The sequence below is a fragment of the Colobus angolensis genome, unplaced genomic scaffold, assembly GCF_000951035.1.
Source record: "Colobus angolensis palliatus isolate OR3802 unplaced genomic scaffold, Cang.pa_1.0 Scaffold70, whole genome shotgun sequence".
NCBI lineage: Eukaryota > Metazoa > Chordata > Mammalia > Primates > Cercopithecidae > Colobus > Colobus angolensis.
In genome coordinates, this window is record NW_012120710.1 from 6,474,049 (window position 1) to 6,484,615 (window position 10,567).

At 36.9% G+C, this 10,567-nt stretch overlaps 1 long non-coding RNA gene across 1 annotated transcript; it reads right to left on the reverse strand.

Moving 5' to 3' along the window:
* Window positions 1-2,556: 2,556 nt before the first annotated feature.
* LOC105501308 lies at window positions 2,557-4,403 on the reverse strand. The gene is made up of 2 exons (XR_001000173.1): window positions 4,346-4,403; window positions 2,557-2,823 (listed from the first exon to the last, which is right to left on the reverse strand). It is a non-coding gene; the product is annotated as an uncharacterized LOC105501308 (long non-coding RNA).
* Window positions 4,404-10,567: the final 6,164 nt, after the last annotated feature.

The following is a 10,567-nucleotide window of genomic DNA, read 5'->3' on the forward strand; positions in this document are numbered from 1 at the left end:
TAATCTTCTCTAGGAAGCAAGGCTCCAAAGCTTGACCTGTCCCCATATTCTTCTGCCCAAACTCATGCAAAGCTATCTTGACTCAAAGCTGACACATACTTTTAAACCTACCTCTGTAAAGTCTTTATAGGGTGCTATGGTTTGAATGTCCCCTTTAAAACTCCTGTTGACTTTAATTGCCATTGTGATGACATTAAGAAGTGGGATCTTTAAGAGGTGATTAGGCCATGAGGGCAAAACTCATAGTGGATTAATGCTATTATTGAGGAAGTGAGTTAGCTCTCTCAGAAGTTCAGTCTCCCTTTTCTCTCTGTCTCATGCATGCTTTAACCCTCCCCTGTCCTTCCTCTCCATATGATGTTTTCCACCATGTTATGACACAGCAAGAAAGCCCTCACCAGATGCTGCCCCTTGATCTTGGACTTTCCAGTCTCCAGAACTATGAGTTAAATAAACTTCTATTATTTGTAAATTACCCAGTCTGTGGTACTCTGCTATAGCAACAGAAAACCGACTAAGACATGGGGTAACTTTTAATTTTGGAATAATTTTATACATCCAGGAAAGTGGTAATAATAATATAAAGAATTTCCGTGTACATCTCAAATATTCCTCTAGTATTATCATTTTATCACACTTTCTTTGTCATTCACATATACAAAGATATACAATTTGTTTCCTAAAACAAATTCTTCCTATCTACCTCTCCTACCTATTTCACCAAATTAGAAGATATAGGTCCCAGATAGCAAATTTCAGACAGGATATTTCTTTAGCTTTACATACTGCAGTTGTAGCTTCTAAAAACCATGATATTCTCTTCAATAATCACAGTGCAATTACCAAAATCAGACAATTAACACCGATATACTATCATTACCATTACCAATACCCAAACTATTATATCCAATCTGTGAACAATTTGTAGACAAATTACATACACAGATTTTGCCAGGTGTCCCGCTAATGTGCTTTACATTGTCCAGGGATAAATCCAGAATCACATTTGGTTGTCATGTCTGTTCGGTCTTCTTTAATCTGAAACAGTTCATTCTTTCTTGTATTTCATGATCTCAATATTTGAATAATTCAAACTAGTTATTGTGTAGACAATCCTTTGATTTGGGTTAGTCTGATTACCCCTTCATGATTAGATTCAGATTATGCATTCTCGACAAAAATATCATAGAAATGTTGTTATGTCCTTCTCAGGAAGCACATGATGTCTATGTGTCCCATTATTGGTGATGTGAACTTTGATCATATGGTCGAGGTTATTTCTACCAGGTTTATCCAATGTAAAGAAAGTTTTTTCTTTGAAATTAATAAATATATTGTAGAGACGTACTTTGAGAAAATGTATAGTAAGTATCCTGGTTTTCATCATACTCTGATTTTCGATTTCATTTATTTTTACCTGAAACAATTATTACTATAGAAACTGCCAACTGGTGATTTTCTAAGTCCATCATTTCTCTACCTTTATTCTGTGGGATTTTGCTACAAGGAAGAGAGTTCACTTCTCCATCATTTATTTCCTCATTTCTTTACTTACATTAGTATGGACTTACAGATTTTCATTTTGTTATCTAGGTTATATACCATTCTTATCAATAGTCGTGATGATGTTCAAATTGTCTCAAATGTAGCTAATGGAAGCCTCTTCAAGCAGGTTCCTGAGTCCTTTGCAACATGTCCCCTTTATTCTTTGACCACTTCCTTGCTTTGGGGCACAGAAATGTTCCAAGTTCACTTTGTACTTTTCATGCCCTGGACCTGGAATCAGACACTTTTGCAAGGAGACCCAGATTCTTTTAGTGGAGAATATTTTGAAGCCCAGATCTAGGTCCTAGGTGTGCTCATTGCTACTGAAGTGTTCTTTGAAACCTTTCAAGCATTCCTAATGAGAGCTATTTTAGCTGAGAGATGATTTAGGAACATCTATGAGTTAATCACCCAACAGTCTCACAACCACAATCTCTACTTATATATTACAATAACTAGGTCTCCTTCACCCCAGCTTGTCCAGTTGGTATACTCCAGGGTTGTTTTCAATCATTTGGGCTTCCTAAGGATGACTTTCTCCTGGGCTGTGTTATTAATCTCCATCCAAAAGGCAAGATAGGTAGGAGAGCAATCCCATCTCCTACCTACCTCTCCTATTTTGCCAAATTAGAAGATACAGGTCCCTTTCTGCCTTGAAAATTTTCTCAATCCTTCCTCCTCTCTCTCATTTCTCTTCTTCACACAAATTTCTCTCACCTACACTTTATCCTGGTATTTCTTAGAAGTGACTGCACAGAGTTTGCTTCTCAGGGTCTCTTTATAGACTCTGGAGTTTGTGGCTGGAGAGAAAAAGGAAGTAGTATAGACACCACCTTTCTCCTTTCTCTGCTTCTCTGCACCCAAAACTCGTCAAACATATCCCAGGGAACTTAGAAAACAGAGAGAAATCCATCAGACACTGAAGACTGTGAGGTTTAAACCTTGAGACCAGTAGAATCTCCTATAAGACAACAAGTAATAGTCAAAGAAAACAAGGTAAAGTCGACCATATAAAATGAAACAAAATAGAATTTTTTAAGACCACTTAAAATGTATTAGACTCAAAAGGAACATAAGGGGGCTCCCACACAGAGAATATTTAGGTTTAGGGTTGCATGATGTGCAGAGATCACATCAAGGAGTTCAATTTTCCATCCACAGTTCAGACGTCAGGTTTTAGACTTTCATGGCAGAAGTCTTCAGGGAATCACTTTGAAGACAGGGAAGTAGGAACTATACTGAAAGGATTTTTATGTAACCGTGATGTATCCCACACACCTGGAAGTAGAAAAAGCAAGGAAAAATTACAAGAAGTAGTATATGGAGAGTTAACTTGGGTACTATTGAATATCTCATTAGTAAAACACTTCTCTCTATGTGTATAGATAAATTTCCCAGTGTATATACACACTTATTTATTTTCTCCACTGAAAGACATTTCACTATAGCGAGATAACAGAAAGAAATATACAGTCGGCTCTTGAACAACATAGAGGTTACAGTCACTGACCCCCTGTGCAGTCAAAAATGTGTATATAATTTTGACTACCCCAAAACTTAACTACTAATAGATTGCTATTGACTGGAAGGCTTACCAATAACATGAACAGTTGATAAACACATATTCTATATGTTATATATATTACCTACTGTATTTTTACAATAAAGTAAGATAGGAAAAAGAAAATGTTATTAAGAAAATCATAAGGATGAGAAAATACATTTGCAGTACTGGATTGTATTTATCAATACTGTAAGTTTATGTCATCTGTTTACAAGATGAATTGCCTATCTGAAACGGTGGGCAACTGCGTCTGACGATCTGACGTCCTCAATCTATGTTATCAAGTAACTCAGCTTTTGCTTGTAATGTCATAACTTTTCTCTGCTTCTTGGGAGCACTTCCAGCATCACTAGTCACACTTCATGTGGGTCCCATGGTGTTATCCAAGGTATATTATATTGTACTAAACATGATGAAAAATAAACAAGAAACTTGAGAGATTGCTTTTTACTGTGATACACAATTTACTGGAGAGACAAACTGCTTACAAAGAGATGATCAGCATGAGGTGGCATTTTAAGTGGATACTTGTAACACTTGAGCTCACCACAATAGCAACAAGAGGTGGCTATAAAATTATTACAGTAGTATAGTGTGCACTACAGTTAATTTTATGAAGTTATGATTTAATACTACATATTTTTATTTGTTTACATTTCTCTCAACTACAAATGGTACCATACACAGTCTGTATTTGTGTATGTAAGTTTTGATAAATGTTAACTTTTTATAATAGATTTGTGTATATTTTGTGGTAGTAAGTGATAAAATAGACTACTATCTACAAATATTTTATGCATTTATGACATACTTTTTCTTGATTTTTTTTCTATATTTTTATGCTTCGCAGTTTGTTTGTGTTTTCTTTTAAATGTCAAAATCTCCAAAAATTTTTTCAATGCATTTATGGAAAAAAATCCACTTATAAGTGGACCTGTAAGTTCAAACCTGTGTTGTTCAAGGGTCAACTATATATATTGCAATTTTAGGTTGAAAGATATATTTTATCATTTACATTTATTTTATTTTATCAAAGATATATTTTATTTTATCAAAGATATACCTTTTATTTTATCAAAGATATATTTTATTTTATCATTTACTTATAAATGATAATATATATAATTTATATGCAATAATAACTTAACAAATAAGCCTATATCCTTCAACAGATTTACAGTTCTTATTGGTTGTCCAGACCTGAGTTCAACCCAGTCAATGTTCTGTGTGACTCACCTTCAGAAATCTGATATTCTATGGACTTGTTGCCCAGGCTGAAATCCCTGCCTTCTTGCCAAGATAGAAGAGAAATGGGAAATAGAACACATTTTCTCTTCTTTCCTGGAGCCATAACTCTCCCTACACCACAGAGAGAAAATTTCATATCCTCCATTCAAAGATGAGAAAAATTCCAGAGTTACCCCTACACACTCAAAAATCAAGAACAGGAAAGCCAAGAGAACCCACAGACTCTTTGAAGGAAGCAGATTGCTCCTGCAGGGCCCCTGGAGACAGCCAAAAACCTGTGAATGCCCAATGTGTGAAAGGAGAATTGTCTGCCCCCAAACACACACTCTCACTGGGGAACCTGAAGTTCCAGATCATGGGAGAAGGATTTGACCTTACCTGGAGCTGAGACAAATTTAGAGAGCTGAGTGAAATACAGGGGTAGAAGAAGCAGTGGGAAGATCCCTGTGGGTTCTCGGTCCCCAAGGAAGTCATTTCCGACTTTGTCTCACAGAGGTCCTTGGGAAGGGCTGCCAGAGGAACCAGAAAGAGACCACACAGAGAAGGAAACTTCCAGCGGAACTTTGTAACAATTTTGACTGAACGCAAAGTTTCCTGGACAGAAATCAGGGGAGGGCTGAATCAGGAGTGCAGTCACAGCACAGAAGCCATGGCAGGTGGGGAGAGGTGAAACTTAAAAACCCTGCTTTCTTTCTCAGCTGGGAGGCTGGTAGCCTGGGGCAGTTTCTCAGCCCTGCTCAGTCACTGCCTGGAAATAAACTTGGTGCTGTTGAGGGAGCACAATGAAAGTGAAGCCAGCCTTTTGGGCTGAGTGATGCCTATAACTGCCAGTTTTCACCCATTTCCCTGGTAGCCTGCATGACACAGGAGAGGCAGCCATAATCCCCCTGGGAGCAGAATTCCATTGGCCTGAGAACCACACCCCCCTCCCCTGCTGTATGTATGACCCGCCCAAGAAAAGTCTGAAATTAGACATGTTTAACCCTGTTCCCACCTGATGGTCTTGAAGGACATAACCTCTTGGGAGCTCTAGGACCCCACCTACCACCTGATGCTCCCTATATTACCTCAGCTGATGCCCTCTTGAAAATGCCACCTCCTGACTGGAGGCCAACCAACACAAAACTGGTGCAATAAACAAAACTACAACTAAGGACCCTCACAGAATCTGTTTCACTCCTCTACCCCCTCCACCAGAGCAGGTGCTGGTGTCTACAGCTGAGAGACTTAAAGATGGTTCACATCATAGGACTCTGTGTAGACAATCCCAGCCCAGAGCCTGGTAACTCTGCTGGGTGGCTAGATCCAGAAGAGAAATAACAATCATTCCAGTTTGGCTCTCAGGAAGCCACATCCCCAGGGAAAGGGGGAGAGCACTACATCAAAAGAGCACCCCATGGGACAGAAGAATCTGAACAGCATCCCTTGAGCCCCAAATATTTCCTCTGACATAGTCTACCCAAATGAGAAGGAACCAGAAAAACAATTCTGGTAATATGACAAAACATGGTTCTTTAAAACCCCCAAAAGATCACACTAGTTCACCAGCAATAGATCCAAACCAAGATGAAATCCCTGAATTGCCAGAAAAAGAATTCAGACAGTCAATTATTAAGCTGATCAAGGAGGAATCAGTGAAAGGTGGAGTCCAACTTAATGAAATCAGAAAAGTGATAAAAGATATGAAGGGAAAAATCTTCAGTGTAATAGATAGCATAAATAAAAAGCAATCACAACGTCTAGAAGTGAAGGACACATTTAGAGAAATGCAAAATGCACTGGAAAGTCTCAGCAATAAATCAAACAAGCAGAAGCAAAAATGTCAGAGCTCAAAGACAAGGTTTTTGAATTAACCCAATCCAATAAAGACAAAAAGCAAAAAAAAAAAAAATTTAAAAAATGAACAAAGCCTCCAAGAAGTTTGGGGTTATGTTAAATGACCAAACCTGAGAATACTGGGTGTTCCTGAGGAAAAAGAGAAATCTAAAAGTTTGAAAAACATATTTGAGGGAATAATCAAGGAAGACTTCCATGACCTAGTTAGAGATCTAGACATCCAAGTACAAGAAGCTCAAAGAAAACCTGGGAAATTTATCACAAAAAGATCATCACCTAGGCATAGTCATCGGGTTATCTAAAGTCAAGACAAAGGAAAGAATCTTAACAGCCATGAGTTAAAAGCACTAACTAGATAACCTATAAAGGAAAACCTATCAGATTAACCGCAGATTTCTCAGCAGAAACCTTATAAGCTAAAAGGGGTTGGGACCCTATTTTCAGCCTCCTAAACAGAACAATTATCAGCTGCATACAAGAATTCTGTATGCAGTGAAACTAAGCTTCATTAACAAAGAGAACGTAGTCTTTTTCAGATAAACAAATGCTGAGAGAATTCACCACTATCAAGCTAGAACTACAAGAACTGCTCAAAGGAGCTCTAAATCTGGAAACAAATTCTCAAAATACACCAAAATAGAACCTCCTTAAAGTATAAATCTCACAGAACCTATAAACCACCCCCCCAAAAAAACCCACAAGATATTCAGGCAACAAATAGCATGATGAATAGAATAGTACCTCACATCTCAATACTAATGTTGAATGTAAATGTCCTAAATCTTCCACTTAAAAGATACAGAATGGCAGAATGAATAAGAAGAATACACCAACCAGTATCTGCTGTCTTCAAGAGACTCAACTAACACATAAGGACTCACATAAACTTAAGGTAAAGGGATGGAAAAAAAAATATTCCTTGCAAATGGACACCAAAAGCAACAAAGAGTAGCTATTCATATATCTGAAAAAACAAATATTAAGGCAACAGCAGTTTAAAAAGACAAAGACAGATGTTATATAATAATAAAAGGATATGTCCAACAGGAAAATATCACAATCCTAAATATATATGCACCTAACACTGGAACTCCCAAATTAATGAAAAAAATACTAGTAGACCCAGGAAATGAGATAGGCAGCAATACAATAATAGTGGGGACTTCAATATTCCATTGACGGTACTAGACAGGCCATAAAGGCAGAAAGTCAACAAAGAAACAATGGATTTAAACTATACCCTACAACAAATGTACTTAACAGGTATTTACAGAACATTCTACCAACAACTGCAGAATACACATTCTATTCATCAGCACACAGAACATTCTCCAAGATAAACCATATTATGAGCCACAAAACAAATCTCAATAAATTTAAGAAAATTGAAATTATATCAGGTATTTGCCCAGACTGCAATGGAATAAAAGTGGAAATCAACTCTAAAATGAACCCTCAAAACCATGCAAATACATAGAAATTAAACAACCTGCTCCTAAGTGATTGTTGGGTCAACAATGAAATCAAGGTGGAAATTATAAAATTCTTTGAACTGAATGATAATAGTGACATAACCTATCAAAATCTCTGGGATAAAGCAAAGGTTGTGGTAAGAGGAAAATTCATAGAAGTAAGTGCCTACATCAAAAAGTCTGAAAGAGGACAAATACACAACATAAGGTCACACCTCAAGGAACAAGAGAAACAAGAACAAGCCATACCCAAGCCCAGCAGAAGAAAATAAATAACAAAGATCATAGCAGAACTAAATAAAATTGAAACAAACAAAAAATACAAAAGATAAATGAAACAAAAAACTGGTTCTTTGAGAAGATAAAAAAAATTGATAGACCAAGATGGGCAAGATTAACCAAAAAAAGAGAAGATCCAAATAAGCTTAACTAGAAACAAAATGGGAGATATTACAACTGATTCCACAGAAACACAACAGATCATTGAAGACTCTTATGAATACCTTTATGTGCATAAACTAGAAAACCTAGAGGAAATGGATAAATTCCTGAAAATATACAACTCTCCTATATTAAACCAGGAAGAAATAGAAACTCTGAACAGACCAATAACAAGAAGTGAGATTGAAATGGTAATTTAAAAATTGCCAATTAAAAAAGAAGTCCAGAACCAGACAGATTCACTGCTGAATTCTATCAGACATTCAAAGAATAATTGGTGCCAATCCTATTGACACTATTCCACAAGATAGAGAAAGAGGGAATCCTCCCAAAATCATTCTGTGAAGCCAGTATCACCATAATACCAAAACCAGGAAAGTACATAACCAAAAAAGAAAACTACAGGCCAACATCCCTGATGAATATAGATGCAAAAGTTAAAAAAAAAAAAATACTTGTTAACCAAATCCAATAACATATCAAAAAATAATTCATGATCAAGTGGGTTTCATACTAGGGATGCAGGGATGGCTTAACATCTGCAAGTCAACAGATGTGATACACCACATAAACAGAATTGAAAACAAAAATCACATGATCATCTCAATAGACACAGAAAAACATTTGACAAAATCCAGCATCACCTTTTGTTTAAAACCTTCAGCAAAATCAGTATAGAAGGGACATACCTTAATGTAATAAAAGCTATCTATGAGAAACCCACAACAAACATAGTGCTAAATGGGGAAAAGTTAAAAGCATTCCCCCTGAAAACTGGAACAAAACAAGGATGCCCACTCTCATCACATCTATTGAACATAGTACTGGAAGTCCTACTCAGAGCAATCAGACAAGAGAAAGAAATAAAGGACATCCAAATCAATAAAGAGAAAGTTAAACTGTCGCTGTTTGCTGATGATATGACTGCATACCTAGAAAACCCTAAAGACTCCTTCAAAAAGCACCTAGATCTGATTTTTAAAAACTCAGTAAAGTTTCAGGATACAAAATTAATGTACACATATCAGTAGCTATGCTATATAGCAACAGCAACCAAGCTGAGACTCAAATCGACAACTCAATTCCTTTTACAATAGCTGCATAAAATAATAAAATAAAATAAAATACTTAGGCATATACCTAACCAAGGAGATGAAAGACCTCTACAAGGAAAACTACAAAACACTGCTGAAAGAAATCATAGATGACACAAACAAATGGAAGCACATCCCATGCTCATGGATAGGTAGAATCAATATTTTGAAAATGACCCTACTGCCAAAAGCAATCTATAAATTTAATGCAATTTCCATCAAAATATTACCATTAGTCTTCACAGAACTAGAAAAACCAATCCTAAAATTCCTATGGAACCAAAAAAGAGCCCACAGAGCCAAAGCAAGACTCAGCAAAAAGAACAAACCTTGAAGCATCACATTACCTGACTTTATTCTATTAGGCTATAGTCACCAAAACAGCATGATACTGTTATAAAAATAGACACATAACCAATGGAACAAAATAGAGAACCCAACGATAAAGCCAAATATTTACAGCCCACTTATCTTTGACAAAGCAACCAAAAAAAGTGGGAAAAGGATACCCTATTCAACAAATAGTGATGGGATAGTTGGCAAGCCACATGTAGAAGAAAGAAACTGGGTCCTCATCTCCCACCTTATATGAAAATCAATTCAAGATGGACCAAAGACTTAAATCTAAAACATGAAACCATAAAAGTTCCAGAAGATAACATTGTAAAAACCCTTCTAGACATTGGCTTAGGCAAAGACTTCATGACCTAGAATCCAAAAGCAAATGCACTAAAAACAAAGATAAATAGATGAGACTTCATTGAGGTAAAAAGCTTCGGCACAGCAAAAAATACAATCAGCAGAATAAACAGACAACCCACAGAATGGGAGAAACATTTTGCAATCTATAAATCTGACAAAGGACTAATAACAAGAATCTACAAGGAATTCAAACAAATCAGCAAGAAAAAAAACAATCCCATCAAAAAGTGGGCTAAGGACATGAATAGACAATTCTCAAAAGAAGATAGACAAATGGCCACCAAACATATGAAAAAATGCTCATAAGCAGTAATTATAAGGGAAATGCAAATCAAAACCACAATGTGATACCACCTTACTCTTGCAAGAATGGCCATAATCGGACAGGATGCAGTGGCTCATGTCTGTAATCCCAGCACTTTGGGAGGCCGAGGTGGGTAGATCATGAGGTCAGGAGATCGAGACCATCCTGGTTAACACGGTGAAATCCCATCTCTACTAAAACTACAAAAAATTAGCCGGGTGTGGTGGTGGGCACCTATAGTCCCAGTTACTCGGGAGGAGGCAGGAGAATGGCGTGAAACCAGGAGGCAGAGCTTGCAGTGAGCTGAGATCATGCCATTGCACTCCAGCCTGGGCGACAGAGCAAGACTCCATCTCAAAAA